General features: G+C 51.7%; 3 non-coding genes and 1 pseudogene across 3 annotated transcripts; all 4 read left to right on the top strand.

The window, feature by feature from the left end:
- Positions 1-2,616: 2,616 nt before the first annotated feature.
- Positions 2,617-2,799, top strand: LOC140394679 (U2 spliceosomal RNA). Its single transcript, XR_011935963.1, has one exon. It is a non-coding gene; the product is annotated as a U2 spliceosomal RNA (small nuclear RNA).
- A 5,890-nt stretch (positions 2,800-8,689) lies between these two features.
- LOC140394593 (U2 spliceosomal RNA) lies at positions 8,690-8,883 on the top strand. The gene has a single exon (XR_011935914.1). It is a non-coding gene; the product is annotated as a U2 spliceosomal RNA (small nuclear RNA).
- Positions 8,884-14,763: 5,880 nt separating this feature from the next.
- Positions 14,764-14,949, top strand: LOC140394665 (U2 spliceosomal RNA). The gene has a single exon (XR_011935959.1). It is a non-coding gene; the product is annotated as a U2 spliceosomal RNA (small nuclear RNA).
- Positions 14,950-20,841: 5,892 nt separating this feature from the next.
- Positions 20,842-21,019, top strand: LOC140394677 (U2 spliceosomal RNA; annotated as a pseudogene).
- Positions 21,020-23,530: the final 2,511 nt, after the last annotated feature.

Raw genomic sequence — 23,530 nt, 5'->3', positions numbered from 1 at the left:
TTATCTTCCGTTCCAGAGTCCGCTCCGTGGAGCAGGACGAAAAGTGCTCACGCTTCTTCTTCCAAAAGGTGCACAGAGAGACCTCTGTGATCAGCAGCCTGAAGGAAGAAGATGGCTCTGTAAAGTCATCGCAGTCTGACATCCTGAGGATCAGCCAATCCTTTTATGCCGGACTGTATGACCTGAAGCCAACAGATAGCACTGTTTCCCAGACCTTCCTGTCGACTATCACGGAGGTCTTAGGCGACAGCGAGCTGGAAAACCTGGACAAACCACTAACTCTGGACGAGCTGACAAAGGCCGCCAAGTCCTTCGAGACGAGTAAAACTCCCGGAAGCGACGGCTTACCGGTTGAGTTGTATTCGGCTCTGTGGGACTGGATGGGCCCAGACCTGCTGGAAGTGTACGAGAGCATGCTTCTGGAAGGCAGCATGTCAGAGTCCATGAGGAAAGGCATCATCACCCTCATCTACAAGCAGAAGGGGGAAAGGGAAGAAATTCGAAATTGGCGACCCATTTCACTGTTGAATGTGGACTACAAAATTCTAGCAAAGGTCATCGCCAATCGGGTCAGGTCTGCTCTGGAGTCGGTGATCCACCCTGACCAGACCTGTGCTGTACCCGGCAGGAAGATCTCTGATAGCCTCGCGCTACTCAGGGATACGATCGCCTACGTGCAGGACAGGGGGGTGGACACTTGCCTCATCAGCCTTGACCAGGAGAAGGCTTTTGACAGAATATCACACACCTACATGATGGATGTGCTCTCCAAAATGGGGTTTGGGGAGGGAATTCGCAATTGGATCAAACTGCTCTACACAAACATCTATAGCGCAGTCTCAATCAATGGGTGGGAATCAGAAAAGTTCCAGATCAAATCTGGAGTCAGGCAGGGCTGCCCTCTCTCCTCTGCCCTTTTTGTGTGCTGCATAGAACCTTTTGCCGAGTCCATCAGGAGGGATCCGGGCATAAGAGGAGTGACGATCCCAGGCAGTGGAGGCATGCAAGTCAAGGCCTCCCTGTACATGGACGACGTTGCCGTCTTCTGCTCGGATCCTGCGTCTGTACGCAGGCTCTTGACCACCTGCGACCAGTTTGAACTGGCCTCTGGAGCCAAGGTAAACCGGGGCAAGAGCGAGGCCATGTTCTTTGGGAACTGGGCCGACCGGTCCTTTGTCCCCTTCACTGTCAGGTCAGATTACCTGAAGGTGCTGGGGATATGGTTCGGAGCTGCTGGGGCGTGCACCAAAAACTGGGAGGAGCGCATCGGAAAGGTAAGACAGAAACTGGGCTGGTGGGAGCAACGCTCCCTCTCCATTGCGGGCAAAACCCTGGTCATCAGGTGTGAGGTACTCTCGGTGCTACTGTACGTGGCGCAGGTCTGGCCCATAACCCGACCCTACGCCACAGCAGTCACCCGGGCCATCTTCAAATTTATCTGGCGATCCAAGATGGACCGTGTCCGAAGGGACACCATGTACAAACCTCTGGAGAAGGGAGGGCGGAACGTACCCAACGCCTCCCTCATCCTGTTGGCCACCTTTGTGTCCAGCTGCATCAAGCTGTGCGTGGACCCCCAGTATGCAAACACCAAGTGTCACTACATACTGAGGTTCTACCTGTCTCCGGTGTTGCGAAGGATGGGCCTGGCCTCATTGCCGCGGAACGCTCCAAGTAGTTGGACCGTACCGTACCACCTGTCCTTTGTGGAAAAGTTTTTGAAGGAAAACACCTTTGACCACAAGGCAATGAAGCAGTGGTCAGCACGTAATGTCCTCGAGGCCCTCAGGGAAAAGGAGACCGTGGAGGACGTTGGATGGTTCCCTGAGCAGACTGCCAGAGTCATCTGGCAGAACGCCTCATCACCAGAACTTTCAAACAAGCACCAAGACCTAGCTTGGCTGGTGGTGAGAAAGGCCCTCCCTGTCAGATTCTTCATGCACACCCGAAGGCTCTGCACCAATGCACGCTGCCCTCGGAGTGGCTGTGGGGGAAATGAGACGGTCACACACCTCCTTGTGGAATGTGCCTTTGCAAAGAAGGTCTGGAGAGAGATGCAGTGGTATTTGTCAAGGTTTATCCCAAACAGATCTGTGACACAGGACTCTGTGCTCGACGGACTGTTTCCAGGGACACACACCGAGACAAATATCAACTGCTGCTGGAAGGTCATCAACTCGGTAAAAGACGCTCTTTGGTCTGCCCGAAACTTGCTGATCTTCCAGTGCAAAGAATTGTCCTCGACCGAGTGTTGCAGACTGGCACATTCCAAGGTCCAGGACTACGTGCTGAGGGACGCACTCAAGCTTGGGGCAGCTGCCGCCAAGGCGCAATGGGGAAAGACCACTGTGTAAGGTCTTTCCAGCAAATGTACACCGAGGGGCGCGTAACAGTGTAAAGCCCCTCGGTCTGGGCAACCAACACTCCAATGTATAAAACAAACATGACAATGTAAATATTTAAGAAGGAATTGTAATGTAAAGAGTGATATGTGTATGACAATATCAAAATTGAATGAAAGAAAGTCAAGGCAACATGTAACCCTGCCGGAAATGTACAGTCAAGACAATTTGAAATGTTTCTGTAATGCTCATGATAAATTTTTATGAATAAAGTATATTTTTTTGAAAAAAAAAAAAAAAAAAATCTGTTCTTATCAGTTTAATATCTGATACGTCCCTTATCTGGGGACCATATATTAAATTGATTTTTGGAGCAGGGAGATGGAATAGGGGCTTGCTCCGTCCACTCCACGCATCGACCTGGTATTGCAGTATCTCCAGGAACGGTGCACACCACCCCTTTATGGGGAATTTCAAAGTCAAAAAACAGCTCAAACACATACAAATATACACTTTATTCACATTTCTTTCATCACACAACAAAACGCTTCGTCAAGTGGCTGCTGCTACTCAGCTTCTACGGGGTGTGATGAAGGATGACAAAAGGCCTCATCTTACAAGCACAAGGGGGAAAGCAAACAAATTCAAAATTGACCACCCATTTCACTGCAAAATCCTACCAACTGTCCTGGCTTGACACAATTCACACCTCTCAAACCTGGCGTTACCCCATCTCTGGATCTGTAAAGATTTAATCACCTGCTAATGGTCGCATTCCAAGCATTGTCTGGCATCTTTGAATCTGTCGATATATATGTTTCTGGAGCATACCTCTTCATTCACCTGAGGAAGGAGCAGCGCTCCGAAAGCTCGTGACATCGAAACAAACCTGTTGGACTTTAACCTGGTGTTGTAAGACTTCGTACTGTGCTCACCCCAGTCCAACGCCGGCATCTCCACATCATTTCACTGTTGAATGTGGATTACTCGGCTTCTCGGCCTTTTGGCTAAGATCAAGTGTAGTCTCATTTGATCGAGGGAAGCTGAGGATTTCGATGACGATCGTGGATTGGAGAACTCGGAGGGATTGAACTCGCTAAAGAAGAAACGTTTGGAGCTTGGCTGCTATTGGTGGATCTACATGCTGGCCTAAACCTCGGGTTTAGGCCTAACGCCGATACAGTTTCACACCCAACGTACGAGCTATGGATGCAGCTGCATCCCGACCACCAGGCTGGGGCGTGCGAAACACTGTCCGAGTCACAGTGAAGAAAACGGATGGAGAGTCACCTTTGGACCGGAAACACTTCGTGAAGAAGGTGCTGCTCGAGTGCTGTGGGTTTAAAGCAACAGAGATCTTCTGCTTGCAAAACTTCCCCAAGAATGGTTTCTTTGATGTCACCTTCAAGAGCGTCGCAGCGTGCATCAAATTCTTGAACGTCTTCAAGGAAAAAGGTAACCAGAGTCCCTTGTCGATCCTGACTGCGGAACCTCTGTTTACGCTACCGGCACAGCGAAATCGGGTTGTTACACTGCACACGTACAACCCCCACGTCCCTGTATCTGATGTGCTCACGTTCCTCGCCAGGTACGCTGAGCTGAAAAGTGACAGCGTGCAAGTGAAAGACACCTTCGGCATCTGGACAAGTGAGCACCAGGTCAAGGTGACCCTAAGAACGGACAGCAACGGAGCCATCCTGCATCCCCCCTCCAATTTCGCTATTGGAGTAAATCGTGGCTACCTCTACTACGTGGGACAGCCACGAGTATGCCACACCTGTGGCAAAACGGGGCATGTTGCCGCAAACTGCAGTGTGACCTTCTGCAAGAACTGCAGGCAGGAGGGACACATGACTAAGGACTGCAAAGAAGACAAGTGCTGCAACCTGTGTGGGGAGGCCGGCCATCTTTACAGGGCCTGCCCGAAACGCGGGGCAACATACGCTGAAATCATCAGCAGCGGAGTTAAAAAGGCGACCAGAGAGGAGGTGCATACACCCTCCACCGAAAAAGACACCACGGCTCAGAATGAGGAAAAGCAACAAAAGGGCCCCCAACAAAAAGAAGAGGCCCCAGCACCTCCTGACAACCCAACCCCAGCCCCATCTGATGAGGAACACTCAATGGAAGAGGAAGAGGATGGGACAAAGAATAAAGAGCCCTGGGAAACAGTGAACAGGGACAAACGAAAGCGGAAACAATAAAACAAACTGAAGAACCCCCCGAGGGGTAGTGGCAAAAAGCGACACCTCTCAGCCGGCGCACTTAGCGCCGACACCTCATCCGATGAGGGAAAACAGGACAAGAATCGGCCTCAAATAAAGAGGCAAAGCACCAACGTGGAACGGAAGGCACAGACCCCCCAGACCACCGACCGGGAAGGAAACAAGGTCACAGACCAACCCCCGATAGCAACGAGCAGCAACAACCCAGGTGAAGACCGGCCTGCAACCCCAACACCTATTGACTGCCATGACGAACGCCAGGGCTACATCACCCCCCCAATGCATCTGCATCAAAATCACGGGGCCAGTACGGACCAGAACAGCTTTCTCAGCCCTGCAACTGTGCTAAAGTTTGCGAGCACCACCGGCATGCTGGGGAACATCGAACAGCTGGAACAGCCAACTGTATAGACTCTGGACTCTTGAGACTGGTAAATCTATCTTTTTTTATAATGGGTTTAAAAATTGCATCCATAAATGTGGGAAGCATCAAAGATACTTCGCGGTGTGTAGCCACACTCAACTATTTGGCAAATGTAAAAGCTGACCTACTGTTCCTGCAGGAGTGCGGAATTCCGCACCTCAGCATCTACAGGCGCTGGTCGAGCTGGTGGTCCCACGGGCCATCCATCTGGTCAGGAGGAAACGACTGCCGCTCCTCCGGCCTGGGTATTCTGCTGCGGGGAGGCAACTTCACCATCTCCGACGTTAAGGAGGTGGTGGGCGGGCGCCTCCTCGTAGCAGACGTGAAATACAAAAACACCCCTCTCAGACTTATTAATGTGTACGCCCCGGCCGTAAAAAGTGAGCGGCTGGCAGTTCTTCAGCAACTCCCACTGCTGTTGGCCACCTCCAAGCCGGTCATCCTGGGTGGTGACTTCAACTGCATCATCGATGCGGCTGGACGATCCAGCAAAGCCGACAGCAAACTAGACGCTACGTCCAGACTCCTGATGGAAACGGTAAAAGACGCCAAGCTGCTCGACGTCTGCAACAACCCTGCAGACGGCGCGCAGCGTAGATACACATGGTCACGGCCAGACGGGTCCGTCCGCTCCAGGATAGATTTCTTTTTTGTGTCCCGAGCTTTCACGGTCAGGTCCACCGACGTAACGCCGGTGTTCTTCTCTGACCACTGCCTCCTACTGGCCGACTGCCACCTGCAGGAAGACCAGGGGGTAGGCAGGGGGACGTGGAAGCTAAATGTAAAACTGCTGACCCCTGAGAACATCGAGGAACTCAGGAGGGATTACAAAGGTTGGAGAACCGTGAAACCCCTCTTTGAGGCCCCACATCTCTGGTGGGAAGCAATCAAGGGGAATATCAAGAGGTTTTTCATCCTCAAGGGCGTTCAAAAGGTGAGAGAGAGACGAGGGGTCATGTCCAGGCTCCAGAAAAGTATGCAAAATTTGCTCCAGCTGCAGTCGATGGGGGTGGATGTCAAGGAGGATCTCCAAGAGGTGAAGAGCCAGCAAGCCTCGCTCTACACCTCGGAGGCCTCCAAGGTTATCTTCCGTTCCAGAGTCCGCTCCGTGGAGCAGGACGAAAAGTGCTCACGTTTCTTCTTCCAAAAGGTGCACAGAGAGACCTCTGTGATCAGCAGCCTGAAGGAAGAAGATGGCTCTGAAAAGTCATCGCAGTCTGACATCCTGAGGATCAGCCAATCCTTTTATGCCGGACTGTATGACCTGAAGCCAACAGATAGCACTGTTTCCCAGACCTTCCTGTCGACTATCACGGAGGTCATAGGCGACAGCGAGCTGGAAAACCTGGACAAACCACTAACTCTAGACGAGCTGACAAAGGCCGCCAAGTCCTTCGAGACGAGTAAAACTCCCGGAAGCGACGGCTTACCGGTTGAGTTGTATTCGGCTCTGTGGGACTGGATGGGCCCAGACCTGCTGGAAGTGTACGAGAGTATGCTTCTGGAAGGCAGCATGTCAGAGTCCATGAGGAAAGGCATCATCACCCTCATCTACAAGCAGAAGGGGGAAAGGGAAGAAATTCGAAATTGGCGACCCATTTCACTGTTGAATGTGGACTACAAAATTCTAGCAAAGGTCATCGCCAATCGGGTCAGGTCTGCTCTGGAGTCGGTGATCCACCCTGACCAGACCTGTGCTGTACCCGGCAGGAAGATCTCTGATAGCCTCGCGCTACTCAGGGATACGATCGCCTACGTGCAGGACAGGGGGGTGGACACTTGCCTCATCAGCCTTGACCAGGAGAAGGCTTTTGACAGAATATCACACACCTACATGATGGATGTGCTCTCCAAAATGGGGTTTGGGGAGGGAATTCGCAATTGGATCAAACTGCTCTACACAAACATCTATAGCGCAGTCTCAGTCAATGGGTGGGAATCAGAAAAGTTCCAGATCAAATCTGGAGTCAGGCAGGGCTGCCCTCTCTCCTCTGCCCTTTTTGTGTGCTGCATAGAACCTTTTGCCGAGTCCATCAGGAGGGATCCGGGCATAAGAGGAGTGACGATCCCAGGCAGTGGAGGCATGCAAGTCAAGGCCTCCCTGTACATGGACGACGTTGCCGTCTTCTGCTCGGATCCTGCGTCTGTACGCAGGCTCTTGACCACCTGCGACCAGTTTGAACTGGCCTCTGGAGCCAAGGTAAACCGGGGCAAGAGCGAGGCCATGTTCTTTGGGAACTGGGCCGACCGGTCCTTTGTCCCCTTCACTGTCAGGTCAGATTACCTGAAGGTGCTGGGGATATGGTTCGGAGCTGCTGGGGCGTGCACCAAAAACTGGGAGGAGCGCATCGGAAAGGTAAGACAGAAACTGGGCTGGTGGGAGCAACGCTCCCTCTCCATTGCGGGCAAAACCCTGGTCATCAGGTGTGAGGTACTCTCGGTGCTACTGTACGTGGCGCAGGTCTGGCCCATAACCCGACCCTACGCCACAGCAGTCACCCGGGCCATCTTCAAATTTATCTGGCGATCCAAGATGGACCGTGTCCGAAGGGACACCATGTACAAACCTCTGGAGAAGGGAGGGCGGAACGTACCCAACGCCTCCCTCATCCTGTTGGCCACCTTTGTGCCCAGCTGCATCAAGCTGTGCGTGGACCCCCAGTATGCAAACACCAAGTGTCACTACATACTGAGGTTCTACCTGTCCCCGGTGTTGCGAAGGATGGGCCTGGCCTCATTGCCGCGGAACGCTCCAAGTAGTTGGACCGTACCGTACCACCTGTCCTTTGTGGAAAAGTTTTTGAAGGAAAACACCTTTGACCACAAGGCAATGAAGCAGTGGTCAGCACGTAATGTCCTCGAGGCCCTCAGGGAAAAGGAGACCGTGGAGGACGTTGGATGGTTCCCTGAGCAGACTGCCAGAGTCATCTGGCAGAACGCCTCATCACCAGAACTTTCAAACAAGCACCAAGACCTAGCTTGGCTGGTGGTGAGAAAGGCCCTCCCTGTCAGATTCTTCATGCACACCCGAAGGCTCTGCACCAATGCACGCTGCCCTCGGAGTGGCTGTGGGGGAAATGAGACGGTCACACACCTCCTTGTGGAATGTGCCTTTGCAAAGAAGGTCTGGAGAGAGATGCAGTGGTATTTGTCAAGGTTTATCCCAAACAGATCTGTGACACAGGACTCTGTGCTCTACGGACTGTTTCCAGGGACACACACCGAGACAAATATCAACTGCTGCTGGAAGGTCATCAACTCGGTAAAAGACGCTCTTTGGTCTGCCCGAAACTTGCTGATCTTCCAGTGCAAAGAATTGTCCTCGACCGAGTGTTGCAGACTGGCACATTCCAAGGTCCAGGACTACGTGCTGAGGGACGCACTCAAGCTTGGGGCAGCTGCCGCCAAGGCGCAATGGGGAAAGACCACTGTGTAAAGTCTTTCCAGCAAATGTACACCGAGGGGAGCGTAACAGTGTAAAGCCCCTCGGTCTGGGCAACCAACACTCCAATGTATAAAACAAACATGACAATGTAAATATTTAAGAAGGAATTGTAATGTAAAGAGTGATATGTGTATGACAATATCAAAATTGAATGAAAGAAAGTCAAGGCAACATGTAACCCTGCCGGAAATGTACAGTCAAGACAATTTGAAATATTTCTGCAATGCTCATGATAAATTTTTATGAATAAAGTATATTTTTTTGAAAAAAAAAAAAAAAAAAAAGAAAAAAAAATCTGTTCTTATCAGTTTAATATCTGATACGTCCCTTATCTGGGGACCATATATTAAATTGATTTTTGGAGCAGGGAGATGGAATAGGGGCTTGCTCCGTCCACTCCACGCATCGACCTGGTATTGCAGTATCTCCAGGAACGGTGCACACCACCCCTTTATGGGGAATTTCAAAGTCAAAAAACAGCTCAAACACATACAAATATACACTTTATTCACATTTCTTTCATCACACAACAAAACGCTTCGTCAAGTGGCTGCTGCTACTCAGCTTCTACGGGGTGTGATGAAGGATGACAAAAGGCCTCATCTTACAAGCACAAGGGGGAAAGCAAACAAATTCAAAATTGACCACCCATTTCACTGCAAAATCCTACCAACTGTCCTGGCTTGACACAATTCACACCTCTCAAACCTGGCGTTACCCCATCTCTGGATCTGTAAAGATTTAATCACCTGCTAATGGTCGCATTCCAAGCATTGTCTGGCATCTTTGAATCTGTCGATATATATGTTTCTGGAGCATACCTCTTCATTCACCTGAGGAAGGAGCAGCGCTCCGAAAGCTCGTGACATCGAAACAAACCTGTTGGACTTTAACCTGGTGTTGTAAGACTTCGTACTGTGCTCACCCCAGTCCAACGCCGGCATCTCCACATCATTTCACTGTTGAATGTGGATTACTCGGCTTCTCGGCCTTTTGGCTAAGATCAAGTGTAGTCTCATTTGATCGAGGGAAGCTGAGGATTTCCATGTCGATTGTGGATTGAAGTTGTCAAAGAGGAAACGTTTGGAGCTTGGCTGCTATTGGTGGATCTACATGCTGGCCTAAACCTCGGGTTTAGGCCTAACGCCGATACAGTTTCACACCCAACGTACGAGCTATGGATGCAGCTGCATCCCGACCACCAGGCTGGGGAGTGCGAAACACTGTCCGAGTCACAGTGAGGAAAACGGAAGGAGAGTCACCTTTGGACCGGAAACACTTCGTGAAGAGGGTGCTGCTCGAGTGTTGTGGGTTTAAAGCAACAGAGATCTTCTGCTTGCAAAACTTCCCCAAGAATGGTTTCTTTGATGTCACCTTCAAGAGCGTCGCAGCGTGCATCAAATTCTTGAACGTCTTCAAGGAAAAAGGTAACCAGAGTCCCTTGTCGATCCTGACTGCGGAGCCTCTGTTTACGCTACCGGCACAGCGAAATCGGGTTGTTACACTGCACACGTACAACACCCACGTCCCTGTGTCTGATGTGCTCACGTTCCTCGCCAGGTACGCTGAGCTGAAAAGTGACAGCGTGCAAGTGAAAGACACCTTCGGCATCTGGACAAGTGAGCACCAGGTCAAGGTGACCCTAAGAACGGACAGCAACGGAGCCATCCTGCATCCCCCCTCCAATTTCGCTATTGGAGTAAATCATGGCTACCTCTACTACGTGGGACAGCCACGAGTATGCCACACCTGTGGCAAAACGGGGCATGTTGCCGCAAACTGCAGTGTGACCTTCTGCAAGAACTGCAGGCAGGAGGGACACATGACTAAGGACTGCAAGGAAGACAAGTGCTGCAACCTGTGTGGGGAGGCCGGCCATCTTTACAGGGCCTGCCCGAAACGCGGGGCGACATACGCTCAAATCATCAGCAGCGGAGTTAAAAAGGCGACCAGAGAGGAGGTGCATACACCCTCCACCGAAAAAGACACCACGGTTCAGAATGAGGAAAAGCAACAGAAGGGCCCCCAACAAAAAGAGGAGGCCCCAGCACCTCCTGACAACCCAACCCCAGCCCCATCTGATGAGGAACACTCAATGGAAGAGGAAGAGGAGGGGACAAAGAATAAAGAGCCCTGGGAAACCGTGAACAGGGACAAACGTAAGAGGAAACAAAAAAACAAACTGAAGAACCCCCTGAGGGGTAGTGGCAAAAAGCGACACCTCTCAGCCGGCGCACTTAGTGCCGACACCTCATCCGATGAGGGAAAACAGGACAAGTATCGGCCTCAGATAAAGAGGCAAAGCACCAACGTGGAACGGAAGGCACAGACCCCCCAGACCACCGACCGGGAAGAAAGCAAGGTCACAGACCAACCCCCGATAGCAACGAGCAGCAACAACCCAGGTGAAGACCGGCCTGCAACCCCAACACCTACTGACTGCCACGACGAACCCCAGGGCTACACCACCCCCCCAATGCATCTGCATCAAAATCACGGGGCCAGTACGGACCAGAACAGTTTTCTCAGCCCTGCAACTGTGCTAAAGTTTGCGAGCACCACCGGCATGCTGGGGAACATTCAACAGCTGGAACAGCCAACTGTATAGACTCTGGACTCTTGAGACTGGTAAATCTATCTTTTTATAATGGGTTTAAAAATTGCATCCATAAATGTGCGAAGCATCAAAGATACTTCGCGGTGTGTAGCCACACTCAACTATTTGGCAAATGTAAAAGCTGACCTACTGTTCCTGCAGGAGTGCGGAATTCCGCACCTCAGCAACTACAGGCGCTGGTCGAGCTGGTGGTCCCACGGGCCATCCATCTGGTCAGGAGGAAACGACTGCCGCTCCTCCGGCCTGGGTATTCTGCTGCGGGGAGGCAACTTCACCATCTCCGACGTTAAGGAGGTGGTGGGCGGGCGCCTCCTCGTAGCAGACGTGAAATACAAAAACACCCCTCTCAGACTTATTAATGTGTACGCCCCGGCCGTAAAAAGTGAGCGGCTGGCAGTCCTTCAGCAACTCCCACTGCTGTTGGCCACCTCCAAGCCGGTCATCCTGGGTGGTGACTTCAACTGCATCATCGATGCGGCTGGACGATCCAGCAAAGCCGACAGCAAACTAGACGCTACGTCCAGACTCCTGATGGAAACGGTAAAAGACGCCAAGCTGCTCGACGTCTGCAGCAACCCTGCAGACGGCGCGCAGCGTAGATACACATGGTCACGGCCAGACGGGTCCGTCCGCTCCAGGATAGACTTCTTTTTTGTGTCCCGAGCTTTCACGGTCAGGTCCACCGACGTAACGCCGGTGTTCTTCTCTGACCACTGCCTCCTACTGGCCGACTGCCACCTGCAGGAAGACCAGGGGGTAGGCAGGGGGACGTGGAAGCTAAATGTAAAACTGCTGACCCCTGAGAACATCGAGGAACTCAGGAGGGATTACAAAGGTTGGAGAACCGTGAAACCCCTCTTTGAGGCCCCACATCTCTGGTGGGAAGCAATCAAGGGGAATATCAAGAGGTTTTTCATCCTCAAGGGCGTTCAAAAGGTGAGAGAGAGACGAGGGGTCATGTCCAGGCTCCAGAAAAGTATGCAAAATTTGCTCCAGCTGCAGTCGATGGGGGTGGATGTCAAGGAGGATCTCCAAGAGGTGAAGAGCCAGCAAGCCTCGCTCTACACCTCGGAGGCCTCCAAGGTTATCTTCCGTTCCAGAGTCCGCTCCGTGGAGCAGGACGAAAAGTGCTCACGCTTCTTCTTCCAAAAGGTGCACAGAGACACCTCTGTGATCAGCAGCCTGAAGGAAGAAGATGGCTCTGAAAAGTCATCGCAGTCTGACATCCTGAGGATCAGCCAATCCTTTTATGCCGGACTGTATGACCTGAAGCCAACAGATAGCACTGTTTCCCAGACCTTCCTGTCGACTATCACGGAGGTCATAGGCGACAGCGAGCTGGAAAACCTGGACAAACCACTAACTCTGGACGAGCTGACAAAGGCCGCCAAGTCCTTCGAGACGAGTAAAACTCCCGGAAGCGACGGCTTACCGGTTGAGTTGTATTCGGCTCTGTGGGACTGGATGGGCCCAGACCTGCTGGAAGTGTACGAGAGTATGCTTCTGGAAGGCAGCATGTCAGAGTCCATGAGGAAAGGCATCATCACCCTCATCTACAAGCAGAAGGGGGAAAGGGAAGAAATTCGAAATTGGCGACCCATTTCACTGTTGAATGTGGACTACAAAATTCTAGCAAAGGTCATCGCCAATCGGGTCAGGTCTGCTCTGGAGTCGGTGATCCACCCTGACCAGACCTGTGCTGTACCCGGCAGGAAGATCTCTGATAGCCTCGCGCTACTCAGGCATACGATCGCCTACGTGCAGGACAGGGGGGTGGACACTTGCCTCATCAGCCTTGACCAGGAGAAGGCTTTTGACAGAATATCACACACCTACATGATGGATGTGCTCTCCAAAATGGGGTTTGGGGAGGGAATTCGCAATTGGATCAAACTGCTCTACACAAACATCTATAGCGCAGTCTCAATCAATGGGTGGGAATCAGAAAAGTTCCAGATCAAATCTGGAGTCAGGCAGGGCTGCCCTCTCTCCTCTGCCCTTTTTGTGTGCTGCATAGAACCTTTTGCCGAGTCCATCAGGAGGGATCCGGGCATAAGAGGAGTGACGATCCCAGGCAGTGGAGGCATGCAAGTCAAGGCCTCCCTGTACATGGACGACGTTGCCGTCTTCTGCTCGGATCCTGCGTCTGTGCGCAGGCTCTTGACCACCTGCGACCAGTTTGAACTGGCCTCGGGAGCCAAGGTAAACCGTGGCAAGAGCGAGGCCATGTTCTTTGGGAACTGGGCCGACCGGTCCTTTGTCCCCTTCACTGTCAGGTCAGATTACCTGAAGGTGCTGGGGATATGGTTCGGAGCTGCTGAGGCGTGCACCAAAAACTGGGAGGAGCGCCTAGGAAAGGTAAGACAGAAACTGGGCTGGTGGGAGCAACGCTCCCTCTCCATTGCGGGCAAAACCCTGGTCATCAGGTGTGAGGTACTCTCGGTGCTACTGTACGTGGCGCAGGTCTGGCCCATAACCCGACCCTACGCCACAGCAGTCACCCGGGCCATCTTCAAATTTATCTGGCGATCCAAGATGGACCGTGTCCGAAGGGACACCATGTACAAACCTCTGGAGAAGGGAGGGCGGAACGTACCCAACGCCTCCCTCATCCTGTTGGCCACCTTTGTGTCCAGCTGCATCAAGCTGTGCGTGGACCCCCAGTATGCAAACACCAAGTGTCACTACATACTGAGGTTCTACCTGTCCCCGGTGTTGCGAAGGATGGGCCTGGCCTCATTGCCACGGAACGCTCCAAGTAGTTGGACCGTACCATACCACCTGTCCTTTGTGGAAAAGTTTTTGAAGGAAAACACCTTTGACCACAAGGCAATGAAGCAGTGGTCAGCACGTAATGTCCTCGAGGCCCTCAGGGAAAAAGAGACCGTGGAGGACGTTGGATGGTTCCCTGAGCAGACTGCCAGAGTCATCTGGCAGAACGCCTCATCACCAGAACTTTCAAACAAGCACCAAGACCTAGCTTGGCTGGTGGTGAGAAGGGCCCTCCCTGTCAGATTCTTCATGCACACCCGAAGGCTCTGCACCAATGCACGCTGCCCTCGGAGTGGCTGTGGCGGAAATGAGACGGTCACACACCTCCTTGTGGAATGTGCCTTTGCAAAGAAGGTCTGGAGAGAGATGCAGTGGTATTTGTCAAGGTTTATCCCAAACAGATCTGTGACACAGGACTCTGTGCTCTACGGACTGTTTCCAGGGACACACACCGAGACAAATATCAACTGCTGCTGGAAGGTCATCAACTCGGTAAAAGACGCTCTTTGGTCTGCCCGAAACTTGCTGATCTTCCAGTGCAAAGAATTGTCCTCGACCGAGTGTTGCAGACTGGCACATTCCAAGGTCCAGGACTACGTGCTGAGGGACGCACTCAAGCTTGGGGCAGCTGCCGCCAAGGCGCAATGGGGAAAGACCACAGTGTAAAGTCTTTCCAGCAAATGTACACCGAGGGGCGCGTAACAGTGTAAAGCCCCTCGGTCTGGGCAATCAACACTCCAATGTATAAAACAAACATGCCACTGTAAATATTTCAGAAGGAATTGTAATGTAAAGAGTGATATGTGTACGACAATATCAAAATTGAATGAAATTGAATGAAAGAAAGTCAAGGCAACATGTAACCCTGCCGAAAATGTACAGTCAAGACAATTTGAAATGTTTCTGTAATGCTCATGATAAATTTTTATGAATAAAGTATATTTTTTTGAAAAAAAAAATAAAAAAAAAAATCTGTTCTTATCAGTTTAATATCTGATACGTCCCTTATCTGGGGACCATATATTAAATTGATTTTTGGAGCAGGGAGATGGAATAGGGGCTTGCTCCGTCCACTCCACGCATCGACCTGGTATTGCAGTATCTCCAGGAACGGTGCACACCACCCCTTTATGGGGAATTTCAAAGTCAAAAAACAGCTCAAACACATACAAATATACACTTTATTCACATTTCTTTCATCACACAACAAAACGCTTCCTCAAGTGGCTGCTGCTACTCAGCTTCTACGGGGTGTGATGAAGGATGACGAAAGGCCTCATCTTACAAGCACAAGGGGGAAAGCAAACAAATTCAAAATTGACCACCCATTTCACTGCAAAATCCTACCAACTGTCCTGGCTTGACACAATTCACACCTCTGAAACCTGGGGTTACCCCATCTCTGGATCTGTAAAGATTTAATCACCTGCTAATGGTCGCATTCCAAGCATTGTCTGGCATCTTTGAATCTGTCCATATATATGTTTCTGGAGCATACCTCTTCATTCACCTGAGGAAGGAGCAGCGCTCCGAAAGCTAGTGACATCGAAACAAACCTGTTGGACTTTAACCTGGTGTTGTGTTGGACTTTAACCTGGTGTTGTAAGACTTCGTACTGTGCTCACCCCAGTCCAACGCCGGCATCTCCACATCATTTCACTGTTGAATGTGGATTACTCCGCTTCTCGGCCTTTTGGCTAAGATCAAGTGGAGTCTCATTTGATCGAGGGAAGCTGAGGATTTCCATGTCGATCGTGGATTGAAGTTGTCAAAGAGGAAACGTTTGGAGCTTGGCTGCTATTGGTGGATCTACATGCTGGCCTAAACCTCGGGTTTAGGCCTAACGCCGATACAGTTTCACACCCAACGTACGAGCTATGGATGCAGCTGCATCCCGACCACCAGGCTGGGGAGTGCGAAACACTGTCCGAGTCACAGTGAGGAAAACGGAAGGAGAGTCACCTTTGGGCCGGAAACACTTCGTGAAGAGGGTGCTGCTCGAGTGTTGTGGGTTTAAAGCAACAGAGATCTTCTGCTTGCAAAACTTCCCCAAGAATGGTTTCTTTGATGTCACCTTCAAGAGCGTCGCAGCGTGCATCAAATTCTTGAACGTCTTCAAGGAAAAAGGTAACCAGAGTCCCTTGTCGATCCTGACTGCGGAGCCTCTGTTTACGCTACCGGCACAGCGAAATCGGGTTGTTACACTGCACACGTACAACCCCCACGTCCCTGTGTCTGATGTGCTCACGTTCCTCGCCAGGTACGCTGAGCTGAAAAGTGACAGCGTGCAAGTGAAAGACACCTTCAGCATCTGGACAAGTGAGCACCAGGTCAAGGTGACCCTAAGAACGGACAGCAACGGAGCCATCCTGCATCCCCCCTCCAATTTCGCTATTGGAGTAAATCATGGCTACCTCTACTACGTGGGACAGCCACGAGTATGCCACACCTGTGGCAAAACGGGGCATGTTGCCGCAAACTGCAGTGTGACCTTCTGCAAGAACTGCAGGCAGGAGGGACACATGACTAAGGACTGCAAGGAAGACAAGTGCTGCAACCTGTGTGGGGAGGCCGGCCATCTTTACAGGGCCTGCCCGAAACGCGGGGCGACATACGCTCAAATCATCAGCAGCGGAGTTAAAAAGGCGACCAGAGAGGAGGTGCATACACCCTCCACCGACAAAGACACCACGGTTCAGAATGAGGAAAAGCAACAGAAGGGCCCACAACAAAAAGAGGAGGCCCCAGCACCTCCTGACAACCCAACCCCAGCCCCATCTGATGAGGAACACTCAATGGAAGAGGAAGAGGAGGGGACAAAGAATAAAGAGCCCTGGGAAACCGTGAACAGGGACAAACGTAAGAGGAAACAAAAAAACAAACTGAAGAACCCCCTGAGGGGTAGTGGCAAAAAGCGACACCTCTCAGCCGGCGCACTTAGTGCTGACACCTCATCCGATGAGGGAAAACAGGACAAGTATCGGCCTCAGATAAAGAGGCAAAGCACCAACGTGGAACGGAAGGCACAGACCCCCCAGACCACCGACCGGGAAGAAAGCAAGGTCACAGACCAACCCCCGATAGCAACGAGCAGCAACAACCCAGGTGAAGACCGGCCTGCAACCCCAACACCTACTGACTGCCACGACGAACCCCAGGGCTACACCACCCCCCCAATGCATCTGCATCAAAATCACGGGGCCAGTACGGACCAGAACAGTTTTCTCAGCCCTGCAACTGTGCTAAAGTTTGCGAGCACCACCGGCATGCTGGGGAACATTCAACAGCTGGAACAGCCAACTGTATAGACTCTGGACTCTTGAGACTGGTAAATCTATCTTTTTATAATGGGTTTAAAAATTGCATCCATAAATGTGCGAAGCATCAAAGATACTTCGCGGTGTGTAGCCACACTCAACTATTTGGCAAATGTAAAAGCTGACCTACTGTTCCTGCAGGAGTGCGGAATTCCGCACCTCAGCAACTACAGGCGCTGGTCGAGCTGGTGGTCCCACGGGCCATCCATCTGGTCAGGAGGAAACGACTGCCGCTCCTCCGGCCTGGGTATTCTGCTGCGGGGAGGCAACTTCACCATCTCCGACGTTAAGGAGGTGGTGGGCGGGCGCCTCCTCGTAGCAGACGTGAAATACAAAAACACCCCTCTCAGACTTATTAATGTGTACGCCCCGGCCGTAAAAAGTGAGCGGCTGGCAGTTCTTCAGCAACTCCCACTGCTGTTGGCCACCTCCAAGCCGGTCATCCTGGGTGGTGACTTCAACTGCATCATCGATGCGGCTGGACGATCCAGCAAAGCCGACAGCAAACTAGACGCTACGTCCAGACTCCTGATGGAAACGGTAAAAGACGCCAAGCTGCTCGACGTCTGCAGCAACCCTGCAGACGGCGCGCAGCGTAGATACACATGGTCACGGCCAGACGGGTCCGTCCGCTCCAGGATAGACTTCTTTTTTGTGTCCCGAGCTTTCACGGTCAGGTCCACCGACGTAACGCCGGTGTTCTTCTCTGACCACTGCCTCCTACTGGCCGACTGCCACCTGCAGGAAGACCAGGGGGTAGGCAGGGGGACGTGGAAGCTAAATGTAAAACTGCTGACCCCTGAGAACATCGAGGAACTCAGGAGGGATTACAAAGGTTGGAGAACCGTGAAACCCCTCTTTGAGGCCCCACATCTCTGGTGGGAAGCAATCAAGGGGAATATCAAGAGGTTTTTCATCCTCAAGGGCGTTCAAAAGGTGAGAGAGAGACGAGGGGTCATGTCCAGGCTCCAGAAAAGTATGCAAAATTTGCTCCAGCTGCAGTCGATGGGGGTGGATGTCAAGGAGGATCTCCAAGAGGTGAAGAGCCAGCAAGCCTCGCTCTACACCTCGGAGGCCTCCAAGGTTATCTTCCGTTCCAGAGTCCGCTCCGTGGAGCAGGACGAAAAGTGCTCACGCTTCTTCTTCCAAAAGGTGCACAGAGAGACCTCTGTGATCAGCAGCCTGAAGGAAGAAGATGGCTCTGAAAAGTCATCGCAGTCTGACATCCTGAGGATCAGCCAATCCTTTTATGCCGGACTGTATGACCTGAAGCCAACAGATAGCACTGTTTCCCAGACCTTCCTGTCGACTATCACGGAGGTCATAGGCGACAGCGAGCTGGAAAACCTGGACAAACCACTAACTCTGGACGAGCTGACAAAGGCCGCCAAGTCCTTCGAGACGAGTAAAACTCCCGGAAGCGACGGCTTACCGGTTGAGTTGTATTCGGCTCTGTGGGACTGGATGGGCCCAGACCTGCTGGAAGTGTACGAGAGTATGCTTCTGGAAGGCAGCATGTCAGAGTCCATGAGGAAAGGCATCATCACCCTCATCTACAAACAGAAGGGGGAAAGGGAAGAAATTCGAAATTGGCGACCCATTTCACTGTTGAATGTGGACTACAAAATTCTAGCAAAGGTCATCGCCAATCGGGTCAGGTCTGCTCTGGAGTCGGTGATCCACCCTGACCAGACCTGTGCTGTACCCGGCAGGAAGATCTCTGATAGCCTCGCGCTACTCAGGGATACGATCGCCTACGTGCAGGACAGGGGGGTGGACACTTGCCTCATCAGCCTTGACCAGGAGAAGGCTTTTGACAGAATATCGCACACCTACATGATGGATGTGCTCTCCAAAATGGGGTTTGGGGAGGGAATTCGCAATTGGATCAAACTGCTCTACACAAACATCTATAGCGCAGTCTCAATCAATGGGTGGGAATCAGAAAAGTTCCAGATCAGATCTGGAGTCAGGCAGGGCTGCCCTCTCTCCTCTGCCCTTTTTGTGTGCTGCATAGAACCTTTTGCCGAGTCCATCAGGAGGGATCCGGGTATAAGAGGAGTGACGATCTCAGGCAGTGGAGGCATGCAAGTCAAGGCCTCCCTGTACATGGACGACGTTGCCGTCTTCTGCTCGGATCCTGCGTCTGTACGCAGGCTCTTAACCACCTGCGACCAGTTTGAACTGGCCTCTGGAGCCAAGGTAAACCGGGGCAAGAGCGAGGCCATGTTCTTTGGGAACTGGGCCGACCGGTCCTTTGTCCCCTTCACTGTCAGGTCAGATTACCTGAAGGTGCTGGGGATATGGTTCGGAGCTGCTGGTGCGTGCACCAAAAACTGGGAGGAGCGCATAGGAAAGGTAAGACAGAAACTGGGCTGGTGGGAGCAACGCTCCCTCTCCATTGCGGGCAAAACCCTGGTCATCAGGTGTGAGGTACTCTCGGTGCTACTGTACGTGGCGCAGGTCTGGCCCATAACCCGACCCTACGCCACAGCAGTCACCCGGGCCATCTTCAAATTTATCTGGCGATCCAAGATGGACCGTGTCCGAAGGGACACCATGTACAAACCTCTGGAGAAGGGAGGGCGGAACGTACCCAACGCCTCCCTCATCCTGTTGGCCACCTTTGTGTCCAGCTGCATCAAGCTGTGCGTGGACCCCCAGTATGCAAACACCAAGTGTCACTACATACTGAGGTTCTACCTGTCCCCGGTGTTGCGAAGGATGGGCCTGGCCTCATTGCCGCGGAACGCTCCAAGTAGTTGGACCGTACCGTACCACCTGTCCTTTGTGGAAAAGTTTTTGAAAGAAAACACCTTTGACCACAAGGCAATGAAGCAGTGGTCAGCACGTAATGTCCTCGAGGCCCTCAGGGAAAAAGAGACCGTGGAGGACGTTGGATGGTTCCCTGAGCAGACTGCCAGAGTCATCTGGCAGAACGCCTCATCACCAGAACTTTCAAACAAGCACCAAGACCTAGCTTGGCTGGTGGTGAGAAGGGCCCTCCCTGTCAGATTCTTCATGCACACCCGAAGGCTCTGCACCAATGCACGCTGCCCTCGGAGTGGCTGTGGGGGAAATGAGACGGTCACACACCTCCTTGTGGAATGTGCTTTGCAAAGAAGGTCTGGAGAGAGATGCAGTGGTATTTGTCAAGGTTTATCCCAAACAGATCTGTGACACAGGACTCTGTGCTCTACGGACTGTTTCCAGGGACACACACCGAGACAAATATCAACTGCTGCTGGAAGGTCATCAACTCGGTAAAAGACGCTCTTTGGTCTGCCCGAAACTTGCTGATCTTCCAGTGCAAAGAATTGTCCTCGACCGAGTGTTGCAGACTGGCACATTCCAAGGTCCAGGACTACGTGCTGAGGGACGCACTCAAGCTTGGGGCAGCTGCCGCCAAGGCGCAATGGGGAAAGACCACTGTGTAAAGTCTTTCCAGCAAATGTACACCGAGGGGCGGGTAACAGTGTAAAGCCCCTCGGTCGGGGCAACCAACACTACAATGTATAAAACAAACATGCCACTGTAAATATTTAAGAAGGAATGGTAATGTAAAGAGTGATATGTGTACGACAATATCAAAATTGAATGGAAGAAAGTCAAGGCAACATGTAACCCTGCCGGAAATGTACAGTCAAGACAATTTGAAATGTTTCTGTAACGCTCATGATAAATTTTTATGAATAAAGTATATTTTTTTGAAAAAAAAAAAAAATCTGTTCTTATCAGTTTAATATCTGATACGTCCCTTATCTGGGGACCATATATTAAATTGATTTTTGGAGCAGGGAGATGGAATAGGGGCTTGCTCCGTCCACTCCACGCATCGACCTGGTATTGCAGTATCTCCAGGAACGGTGCACACCACCCCTTTATGGGGAATTTCAAAGTCAAAAAACAGCTCAAACACATACAAATATACACTTTATTCACATTTCTTTCATCACACAACAAAACGCTTCGTCAAGTGGCTGCTGCTACTCAGCTTCTACGGGGTGTGATGAAGGATGACGAAAGGCCTCATCTTACAAGCACAAGGGAGAAAGCAAACAAATTCAAAATTGACCACCCATTTCACTGCAAAATCCTACCAACTGTCCTGGCTTGACACAATTCACACCTCTGAAACCTGGGGTTACCCCATCTCTGGATCTGTAAAGATTTAATCACCTGCTAATGGTCGCATTCCAAGCATTGTCTGGCATCTTTGAATCTGTCCATATATATGTTTCTGGAGCATACCTCTTCATTCACCTGAGGAAGGAGCAGCGCTCCGAAAGCTAGTGACATCGAAACAAACCTGTTGGACTTTAACCTGGTGTTGTGTTGGACTTTAACCTGGTGTTGTAAGACTTCGTACTGTGCTCACCCCAGTCCAACGCCGGCATCTCCACATCATTTCACTGTTGAATGTGGATTACTCCGCTTCTCGGCCTTTTGGCTAAGATCAAGTGTAGTCTCATTTGATCGAGAGAAGCTGAGGATTTCCATGTCGATCGTGGATTGGAGAACTCGGAGGGATTGAAGTCGTCAAAGAGGAAACGTTTGGAGCTTGGCTGCTATTGGTGGATCTACATGCTGGCCTAAACCTCGGGTTTAGGCCTAACGCCGATACAGTTTCACACCCAACGTACGAGCTATGGATGCAGCTGCATCCCGACCACCAGGCTGGGGAGTGCGAAACACTGTCCGAGTCACAGTAAAGAAAACGGAGGGAGAGTCACCTTTGGACCGGAAACACTTCGTGAAGAGGGTGCTGCTCGAGTGTTGTGGGTTTAAAGCAACAGAGATCTTCTGCTTGCAAAACTTCCCCAAGAATGGTTTCTTTGATGTCACCTTCAAGAGCGTCGCAGCGTGCATCAAATTCTTGAACGTCTTCAAGGAAAAAGGTAACCAGAGTCCCTTGTCGATCCTGACTGCGGAGCCTCTGTTTACGCTACCGGCACAGCGAAATCGGGTTGTTACACTGCACACGTACAACCCCCACGTCCCTGTGTCTGATGTGCTCACGTTCCTCGCCAGGTACGCTGAGCTGAAAAGTGACAGCGTGCAAGTGAAAGACACCTTCGGCATCTGGACAAGTGAGCACCAGGTCAAGGTGACCCTAAGAACGGACAGCAACGGAGCCATCCTGCATCCCCCCTCCAATTTCGCTATTGGAGTAAATCGTGGCTACCTCTACTACGTGGGACAGCCACGAGTATGCCACACCTGTGGCAAAACGGGGCATGTTGCCGCAAACTGCAGTGTGACCTTCTGCAAGAACTGCAGGCAGGAGGGACACATGACTAAGGACTGCAAGGAAGACAAGTGCTGCAACCTGTGTGGGGAGGCCGGCCATCTTTACAGGGCCTGCCCGAAACGCGGGGCGACATATGCACAGATCATCAGCAGCGGAGTCAAAAAGGCGACCAGAGAGGAGGTGCATACACCCTCCACCGAAAAAGACACCACGGTTCAGAATGAGGAAAAGCAACAGAAGGGCCCCCAACAAAAAGAGGAGGCCCCAGCATCTCCTGACAACCCAACCCCAGCCCCATCTGATGAGGAACACTCAATGGAAGAGGAAGAGGATGGGACAAAGAATAAAGAGCCCTGGGAAACCGTGAACAGGGACAAACGAAAGAGAAAACAAAAAAACAAACTGAAGAACCCCCTGAGGGGTAGTGGCAAAAAGCGACACCTCTCAGCCGGCGCACTTAGTGCCGACACCTCATCCGATGAGGGAAAACAGGACAAGAATCGGCCTCAGATAAAGAGGCAAAGCACCAACGTGGAACGGAAGGCACAGACCCCCCAGACCACCGACCGGGAAGAAAACAAGGTCACAGACCAACCCCCGATAGCAACGAGCAGCAACAACCCAGGTGAAGACCGGCCTGCAACCCCAACACCTACTGACTGCCACGACGAACCCCAGGGCTACACCACCCCCCCAATGCATCTGCATCAAAATCACGGGGCCAGTACGGACCAGAACAGTTTTCTCAGCCCTGCAACTGTGCTAAAGTTTGCGAGCACCACCGGCATGCTAGGGAACATGCAACAGCTGGAACAGCCAACTGTATAGACTCTGGACTCTTGAGACTGGTAAATCTATCTTTTTATAATGGGTTTAAAAATTGCATCCATAAATGTGCGAAGCATCAAAGATACTTCGCGGTGTGTAGCCACACTCAACTATTTGGCAAATGTAAAAGCTGACCTACTGTTCCTGCAGGAGTGCGGAATTCCGCACCTCAGCAACTACAGGCGCTGGTCGAGCTGGTGGTCCCACGGGCCATCCATCTGGTCAGGAGGAAACGACTGCCGCTCCTCCGGCCTGGGTAATCTGCTGCGGGGAGGCAACTTCACCATCTCCGACGTTAAGGAGGTGGTG

This window comes from Scyliorhinus torazame, chromosome 17, assembly GCF_047496885.1.
Source record: "Scyliorhinus torazame isolate Kashiwa2021f chromosome 17, sScyTor2.1, whole genome shotgun sequence".
In the NCBI taxonomy this organism is placed as follows: Eukaryota; Metazoa; Chordata; class Chondrichthyes; order Carcharhiniformes; family Scyliorhinidae; genus Scyliorhinus; species Scyliorhinus torazame.
Note: the sequence above shows the minus strand (reverse complement) of the source record. Positions and strands in the feature narration are given on the sequence as shown.